Genomic DNA, 9,769 nt, shown 5'->3' with positions numbered 1-9,769 from the left:
AGCCCTCCTGCCAAGATCCCCAACGCAGGAACAGTCCGGGCAAGGGGGATGTGTGTCCAGGGGAAAGGCCAAGAGCGTGGGGTACCCTAGATGCTGACCCAGCCTCCTGAGTAGCCTCTGGCAGCAACCTCTGTTGAAAAGGCTTTTGTGTCTTGAGAATGGAGGTGGGAACGGGCAAGGAGTACGGGGCCTGCCAGGCACTGGCCCCGTCCCTTTCCCCAGCCAATGTGGAGAGCTCAGGAGAAATGTCAGCAGGAATCGTGATGCCCACCAGCTCCATATGGGGAATATTGAATGGAAGGATCCCAGGGGTTGGGGCAGACCCTTCTCGGACTCTGGCAAGCAGCTGCCTGTGAAAGCAGAAAAGATGGGGCTTCAGGGTCTCTGTATCAAGCGAGCAGCTTCCTGGAGCATTAGTCCTTGCATCTAACAGGTGGCCTTTTTCTCTCAGGAGTTACAGTCGGTCCCCTCCAGTGTCTGGGTGAGCTCCATTTCATCAACACCATCAGGTATGTCATCTCCCCAGCTGACGGAAAATGGTAATCTCATGTTCTCTTTCACTATTTTTCTCCTGCTCTCTCTCCAAGAAGCAGAATGTATGGTTTCCTCCCATATCTTTCCCATTCCTCACAACAGCCTTGCGATGTAGAGTAGGCTGAGAGAGAACGACTGGTGCTTGGTCACTCTGTGAGATTCATGGCTGAATGGGGATTTGAAGATGGGCCTCCCAGGTGTTTGTCTGTGGAATCTTTTAAGCAGGGCTTTCTTTCAGCGGGATCTCCCAGGATCTGAGATCCCCCCCGGCACCTCTGAAAAAAGATCACGTGACTGGGGGCCCTGCCCCCGGCGCCCAAACTCCCATGGCTGCCTCCCCGGGTGGAGCTTCTCCTGGGCCACATGCTTCCTCTGCCTCTTCCCCGGACTTTCCCTTCTTCCCTCCCTCCCTTTCTCTTTTTCCCCTTTCTTTCCTTGCTTCTTTCTTTCTTTCCTCCCCCCCCTCTCTTTCTCCTTCTTTCGTTCCATGTCTTTTCTTTTTCCTTTCTTTTCCTTCCTTCACTGGAGGCCTGAGGAGGCCGTGAGCAGCTGGCCGCTGCATTTGGAAGCGCTGGCAACGTCCACCGCGACAAGCACACACCCGCTCGGGCTCTCCCCTGTGCCCGCTGCTCAGGCCCAGCGCTCAGGCCAGAGGAGGCCGTGGGTAGCTAGCCACAGTGTTCGGCGGTGGCAGGACTGAGAAAATGGAGGAAACTGTGAGGAGGAGGAGACTGCAAGTGGCTTTGAGGTCCTGTATGACTTTAAATGGGCTTATAGTAGGGCCGATGAACCTTCCTTCCCAGGTACTGAGCTGTGAGGCGCCGCCCTGCCTGCCGTAGGGCTGCCGCCCTCCGCCATCCTAATGCCTGCTCGGGCGGAGCTCCCTCAGCCTCAGAGTCCGGCAGGGAAGGTGGTTAACACCACCTGAGTCCTCCACTTGCCAACTGGCACGTGCACTCCCTCCCTCTGCCCGTCACTTGCACGCCAGCCTCCTCACCCTCGGCATCCTTGGGATTCTCCCCCTTTATAGCTGCTCTTTCCCCCACCTCCCCACCTGGGCTGCCAATCAGCCTTCTGCTCTCTCCACTCCCCTCAGCCCCGTCTACCCCCTCCCACCGGCCTGCTCCCCTCCCCATTGGCTGCTTGCCGTGCCCGTCACACGGGCGTCCCCTCGCCCCCTCCTGCCCCCAGCTGCCAGCCAGCAGAAGACTCGCACTGGGCGTCCAGGCTGCGGAGGCTGGGCCCGCTGCTGCGCTTCCCTGGGCCGCGGGGGTTTCCCCAGCACGTTGCTTCGCTGCGGCTTCCAGCTCCAGCATCCTGCCGCGGCCCGGCTCCTTCCCCGTGGCGGTGAGTGGGCTGGAGGAGGAGGAGGTGAGAGGCACTGCGACCCTTGGGTACCCCCCCCCCCCAACTCTGGACATGAGCGTAATATCTTTGGGCTCAATGTTCAATTTTGAAGTATTTAAAGTTACAAGATTAATTCCGTGTCTGTGTGTGTGTGTTTGTGTGTCTGTGTGTGTGTGAGAGAGAGCATTTCTAAGCAGTGTTACAACCTTCTAAACCCATTGACTTCAGGGACATGGAAAGGTGTTGCTTTAGATTATACTGCTATTTAATTTAATAATTTGATTTGGGGCCTGGAAAAAAACCTTATTTTCCTTTAAATAATAGTGCTGCCATAAATTCAAAATAGATACAATAGAGAAAATAATGTTTCCTGAAAATGACCCACTGCCACTCATGATATGGGACAGACTGGTCATCTACACGTAACTGGGAAGAGAACTTTCCTCTACACATTTCTCTAATCATTGAAAAGTCCCTAATCCCCGCAAGCAGTTGCCACTTCACGTGGCAATGGCAGTGAAGAGGAAGAGACATCACTTCCGGGAAGAGATGTCATTTCCCAAAGGTGATGTCACTTCCTGGAAGTGATGTCATCACACATTTCCGGTATCGCGCACGCTTCGGGCACACTCATGTAATAGAGAGATCCCCCAACACTTTTCCCAGAAAAAAGGCCCTGCTTCTAAGCACCTGTTTCCAAGCAAGTCTCATTGGACTACCTTCCTGTGTAGCCCCCCCTTGTCCCCGTGTTAATGCTCCTAAACCTGTCACAAGAGTTAGAACTCCCATTGCTCAATTCACACCGCTACAAGAAGAGAAGCTCCCAATAGCCTTGCCTCTTCCATAGTGTTAGAATATGTTAGAGCTCCCCATTGGACCCAAAGTGATGGTGCCACGAGAACGCTCGAGACACCAGCTGCTCTGGGCGGGAATGTAGAAGCATACCCAGGGCCTAGACTGTGACAGCAACTGTGACAGCAACTGAGGGCCAAGCTAGGAGTGAGGAACTACACTTGAATCGTAGTGATGGAGCGGAGCGCAAGTGGAGCACAAGTGAACCAGGAGGAATACATGTGAGTCTGTTCACTTGCCATCCAAGGGTAATTTGTGACTTCTAGCTTGGCTCTGAAATGCCAATGCCCATGAAGACGCAAAACGGTAATCTCATGTTCTCTTTCTCTGTTTTCATCCTGCACTCCCCCCCGCCCCAAGAGCTCATGGCAGAATGCATGGTTCCCACCCATGTCTTTCGTATTCCTCACAACAACCTTGCGAGGTAGGGTGGGGTAGGCTGAGAGTTCTTACATCAGGGAGACCTCTCATTCCCCCATTGCTATTGCTAAAAGAAGAGAATCTCCCAGTAGCGTTTCCTCTCCATTGGTTTTAAAATATGTTCTCGTTCCCCACTGGAACCAAAGGGATCCTGCCAGGAGAACTGAAGGGGGAAGAAGAAAGGTTTATGTACTCTGTCGTTATCACCCTTGTCTTCTTTTTCCTGCAGAGCCCCCAAAATGCATATTTTCCCGGCTCTTCTGCTGCGACTGCCTGAAGCAGGTGGACTGAGTGTGGCTCTCCCCCTGGTCATGGGCCGCCTCCATAGAGGGTCCCAACAACGCTGGGAGGAACACCTGCCATACGGGGAGTGAAGGTCATTGTCTGGCGCCCAGCCCCTCTCTCTCTAGCCAGGTTCCTCTCGCAGAGACGGGCCCTTCCTCCTTAGGCAACCCTCTCTGCGGCAAGCCCCCTGGCCCTTGGAACCTCTCCCGGCAGCACATCAAAGGCAGCCAGCCTCCACCTGACTGGCCACGTGGCGGGGGGGGGGGCAGAAGGGCGGCACGGCTCATTGGCGAGACTCCACATGCTTTCCTGGGGGCCTCGATATCCCCGCTTGCTCCTCCCATGAACCCAGGAGCTCACTCTTGCTGTAGGGTCCACCCCTCGCCCCTGCCTCCTCTGTGGGGCCTCCAAATGCTGCTGGGGCTGTCCCCCGGTTCGCTCAGCCTTGGGGGAATGCGGGGCCGACTAGGCCAGCTCTGGACAAAAAACACTTTGTGCCTCTGCAGCAGGCAGTGGGCCTCCTTCCTTAGTGGCCGTTCTGCAGATGAGAAAAAACAGACAGACACACACACCCGCTAATGATTTCGGGTTCAGGATACCAAAAGGGCCTGAGTCTCCCGCGATCCGACCAACAGCCCGCAATCTTGGCTCAATGTTCTGAGGACGGCCCCGTGATTAGCAGACACAAACACAGCCCACCACCACAGACAGGACCCAAACCCCCTGATGCCAATGAATCTGTGCCCAGAATGCAGGCAGGAAACAGAGGGCACCCATTGTCTTCCAGGAGGACTGATGGGGCGAGCAACAGGACTGTGGAGGCGAGCCAAGCTTGTCTTCCACCAAACATCCCTGCCTGCGGCTGAGTTCCCTTGGGCAGAGAAGGGGCGTGCAAAGCCTGAGAGAGCAACAAAGGCACATGCCGCTGCAATAGAGTCTTGTAAACTCCACTAAGGAAAGGCATCCCTGAGGCCAATGGCAGACCCCAGTTCGATTCCCAAGAAGGAGCATGTTGGGCAAAGGCAACGCTTCGCTTATGCCCCTTACCAACTGGCCCAGGAGCAGCGAAGCAGCAAGTAGGGGGTGGACCAGAATCCACACCTCAAGCCCCAGAGAGGGGGAGGTAGAGAAGACTGCGGAGACCAGGGGGGCCTCTCAGCTGTGACTGGGGCTCAGCGCAGGACTGCCTCTGGTCTCTCCCCAAGTGGAGATGGAACTTGGAGGGCTTGGCTGCTCCGACTGCATGTCTTTCCGCAGTGCCATCCTTGTCTCTGTGGTCTCCCCTAGCCAGTTTGAGGGCCTCGGTGTAGAGAGTGGCAATGCTGACAGTTGCCAATGCTATATGGAGTGTCCTGTTCCTCTGCTGCCAACGAGTTCAAGTGTTATAGAAACAGGTATCACTGAGCCCTGGGAAGGGAAAGGGTTGACCTCACCTCAGGGCTTTCTTCCAGCCGGAACACCGTGGAGCGGTGTTCCGGCATCTCTCCTTGCAGCCCAATACTTCTCCGTGGGCCAGCTGAAGCCAGGGAAGCCACAAACGGGCTTTAAACTTTACCTGAGAAGGGAATTCCCCCTCTCCTAGAAGAAACCGTCCTTCCTTCCCCACTCCCTCCCTTTCCATGTCTTTCTTTTCTTTCTTTCTTTTCCTCCCTCCCTCTCTTTCTCTTTTTTCATTCCATGTCTTTCCATGTTTTTCTTCCTTCTTTCCCGGCCTTCTTCCTCTCCCCCCTCTCCCCCGTCTCCCCCCTCTCCCCCGTCTCCCCCCTCTTTCTTTCTTTCTTTCTTTCTTTCTTTCTTTCTTTCTTTCTTTCTTTCTTTCTTTCTTTCTTTCTTTCTTTCTTTCTTTCTTTCTTTCTTTCTTTCTTTTTTCTTTCTTTCTTTCTTTCTTTCTTTCTGTTGGTCTCTCTGATTTTCTTTCTCTGTGCTCTGTTATTCTCTGTTGTTATTCTCAGATTTTGGGTATAGGACCTTGTTATGACCTTTACTTTCACTAGGGTAGATTTTGCCTTTAATCTTTCCCTTGACACCCTCTGGGTAGTTTGCTGCCACGAGGAATATTATATTCCAATATTTTTTATTTAGGTTTTCCCTTTGGCGACGTTCCTAAGCGTCAGGCTCCTTCGTGGTTCTATGTGGCCCTGAGGATAGGAATGGGATATAGCAATGACAGCTACACTGGGATATAACAAAACAAAATAAACTTTTATTTAGTCAAGAAGCGTATCGGTTTCATAAACATAGTTCTTTGTGCTTAAAGTGACTTCATTTACTCTCATTCACACAGATCTCTTCCGAGGCTTCACACACAGTTAGCCTCTTTCTCTAACTCAGTATTTGTCTCACGGAAATGCTTAAAACTCCTCAGGCAGCGCACAGCTAGCCTGCTTTCCTCTGACTGCTATTCACAGAAATATGAAACCTGCTCAGGCAGCACACAGCCGGCCTCTCTTTCCCTGACTGAGTGTCCTTTCATAAACGTGCTCAGTTCAGGTTCCACACAGGTTATATTTCTCTCATAAACTCTCATTCCTCTCTTTCACCCGCACTCTTCACCTAGCTCAAACCAAGCGTTTAAAGATACATGCACCCATTTCTTGAAATCATTACAAATGCCCCCCCTTCTCCTTAAGCGGAACACATCTCTTTTCCAGAAGAGTTGTGTGCAGCTTCCTCTGGCTTAGGGAATGTTTTATTGTCTCTGCAGTTCCTGTGAAGTCCATTTCTCACTCTTCTGTGGTTTTTTGTTTTAAAGTCTTGGGTTTCTTTATCTTGCGTTCCTCCTCTGCTGGGGTGTCATCTTCCTCTCTGGGATGTTCCACTGCTGGGCTGAGGTCATCTTGTCTTTGGCCTTCTCTACTAGGTCGTTGTTGGCTTCTTCTGGTTGTTTCTCTATCAATATTCTGTTCTTTTCTAAACACTCTCTTTCTTGCGAACAGTGTTTGAGCTGCTCAGTTCTTTACATGCTCTCTTCATGTTTGATTGCTTTGGCAGATGAAATCCACTTATCAAAATAATCTGTCAGTTTGGCACTAAAAGACTTAAATGACTTCTCTTTCTGAGGCACTAGGCTTCTAAACTTCTTTCTGAAGTAATCAACACCTAGCCTAAATCTGTCATATACTGCCTCTTTGTATTCAGCATAAACAACAGGTTTATCTGAGGGAAATGTGTTGTGGCTCTCAGCCAATTCCCCTCTAATTAAGCTGGGTAAATACTTCATATATTGTGTCTCTGGTATTTCCCAGTTTTGAGCAGATCTTTCAAAAGTGGACAGGAAAATTTGTGGATCTTCTCCTGACACATGCGACCATAAAATCTTTTGGGGTAACATGAGGTAAATCAGCTCTGGGTTCAGACTTTCCCTCCTTTTTGTCCCCATCCTTAAGTCTCTTTCTAATTGCAATCGTTCTGCTTCCAAACTGGTGTGTCTTTCCATCTCTTGAGTTCTAAGTTCTATTTCAACTCCCCACTTTTCCCTTTCAAACTCCACTTTTTCCCTTTCAAGCTGCTTTTGCTCATTCCACTTTCCCATCTCAAACCGTTTTTGTTCTGCTTCAACTTTCAGCTTTTCCCATTCAAGCTGTTTTTGTTCTCTTAGAAACTCTAAATATTCTGGACTAGGATTATACATTCCCTCAGGGTTTCTCTCAGGTGCAGTGTTTCTCCTAGGCTCCCACACTGCTTTGTGTCAGTATAACTCTCAGTTCTTCTACACTTTTCCCCTCATGAGGTAAATTTAACTCTTGGCACTTCTGAATCAGAGCCTCCTTTTTCATCCCCATAAACGCTGCCATTTCTCTCTCTTTTACTTGTATTTCCTTCTACAATTTTACTAAGATTCAGCAGATTATGTTCTCTCTTATAAATCCTACTAGTTCTTCTGGGTCTCTTTCCTTTATAACAGTTCTATATTCCTCATAGGGTTTAACTGAACACTCTGTCTCTTTGGCTTTCTGTCCCTTCAGAATGCTTTTCTCTCAGATTGTTCCTTCCTCCCAGGCTATTATATCCCACTTAAAATATTTTCTCCTCCTCAGGATGTTTGAGATCCCACCGCTAAGCCTCCACTTGTTATGACCTTTACTTTCACTAGGGTAGATTTTGCCTTTAATCTTTCCCTTGACACCCTCTGGGTAGTTTGCTGCCACCAGGAATATTATATTCCAATATTTTTTATTTAGGTTTTCCCTTTGGCGACGTTCCTAAGCATCAGGCTCCTTCGTGGTTCTATGTGGCCCTGAGGATAGGAATGGGATATAGCAATGACAGCTACACTGGGATATAACAAAACAAAACAAACTTTTGTTTAGTCAAGAAGCGTATCGGTTTCATAAACATAGTTCTTTGTGCTTAAAGTGACTTCATTTACTCTCATTCACACAGATCTCTTCCGAGGCTTCACACACAGTTAGCCTCTTTCTCTAGGCTCTATATTTCTCTCACAGAAATGCTTAAAACTCCTCGGGCAGCGCACAGCCAGCCTGCTTTCCTCTGGCTACTATTCACAGAAATATGAAACCTGCTCAGGCAGCACACAGCCGGCCTCTCTTTCCCTGACTGAGTGTCCTTTCACAAACGTGCTCAGTTCAGGTTCCACACAGGTTATATTTCTCTCATAAACACTCATTCCTCTCTTTCACCCGCACTCTTCACCTAGCTCAAACCAAGCGTTTAAAGATACATGCACCCATTTCTTGAAATCATTACAGACCTCAATAAGGATTTAGTAAATTTTAGACAAAAGAACTTTCATTGCCCTCAAAGATTCAGTTAAAAGGGTCTCAAACTTAGTTACCGGTCTGAGAGAACCATTTTTGATAGCATAGGAGAGCATAATTGCTCTCATTTGGAAATATGGGATCCACAATGCCTTTGCATCTTTGAATCTACTTCTTGTTTCGTAAGGATCTTCCTTTGTCTGGACCAATTCCTGATATGGTGAAGACCCACTTCGGACCATGACCAAAATTTACTTAGGTCTAAACCTGCGGGGAACCATGCCAGGTTAAGAACACAAACCATTGTCACAAACTAAGAGAGGGTTTTCTAAAATTGAGCTTGAAGCCACCATTAGAGAACGTAGCTGAAAAGCTGACCAGACGATGCCTCGAAGAGGTATTGGGTCAGAATAAGCTCCCCCTATACTAACCCATAGTTCAGGTGCTTTCTGACATTTGGATTCGTTTATGACAAAACAGAAGCCCAATAATAGAGCTTCAGGTTGGGCTGATCAATACCACCGTGATGCCTAAGCTTACGCAAGGTAGGAAGTGCTCTTCTTGCTCTACGTCCCCCCGCACCCCAATAAATTGGATTAATAGTTTTTGCCACTGCTGCAGCATCTAATGAGGAATAGGAAAGGGAACAGTCCTAAAAATATATGTAGAAATTTAGGCAAAAGAAAACTTTTAATTGTTGATAGCTGTTCCTGCCATGATAAAATTTTATCATTCCAAACATTGAATTGATGTTTAGTATCACTAGCCAAATTTCTTCTATTATAGATGACAAGTCTAATGTCTAATTGTTAACCCATGCAAATTTGTAGCACTTTTGTATGATGACTTCAGTTCCTTGAGTTAGGAATACGAGATATATTTCTATCTTTGATAGATTACTATTTAATCCAGAGATCATGCTGAAGTCTTTAAGCCTATTTGAAACGTCACCAAGTGACTCCTCTGGGGATGAAATAAACAAGACCATTACAGCTGCGAAAAGTGAGATCTTGCGCTCCTGATTGCAATGCCCTTAATTGCATATCGGAATGAATAGCGTTGGCCGAGGTCCAATGGCCACAGCAAAGAGAATGGGCGACAGAGGACACCCCTGACAGGTCCCTCTGTCAATTACAGAAACTTTAGATCTAATGGCATTAACTTTTATTTGAGTTTTGGTAATCCTTGCTGCCCCCTGTAGAGTAAGGTCTTCTTCTCTTCATCGTTGCTCACCAAACGTTGCCACTTCCAGCAGTTTCTGCCCGTTATTTCCCCTCTGCAGAATGGCCCTAGAGGGCAAACTTGTGGCTCTGGCACCACACCAGGGACATTCACAGAAAAGGAGTCCCAGTGAGTGATACAGAGGTGCAAAAAAGGGGGCGAGGGAGAAACTCCTGCCCAGGAAAAGCAGGTAAGCAAAGAGGTTGAAAAAAGAATTTTTAAAAACATTAGGTATGGTATCTCAAGGTCAATATCAAAAAAGCTAAAAATGGTCATGGTGCAGCCAGCGCTCAGTGAGAGAGAGGAATCCTCAGAGGAGGAGAGGCCCTCCGTAAGCAGCCGAGAGTCCACAGGAGCCAACCTGCAGGAGAAGGAGGCAGAGGCATGCCGGG

This window comes from Eublepharis macularius, chromosome 10 (assembly GCF_028583425.1).
Source record: "Eublepharis macularius isolate TG4126 chromosome 10, MPM_Emac_v1.0, whole genome shotgun sequence".
Taxonomy (NCBI): domain Eukaryota; kingdom Metazoa; phylum Chordata; class Lepidosauria; order Squamata; family Eublepharidae; genus Eublepharis; species Eublepharis macularius.
The sequence above is the reverse complement of the archived record's forward strand: the minus strand, read 5'-3'. Positions refer to the sequence as shown.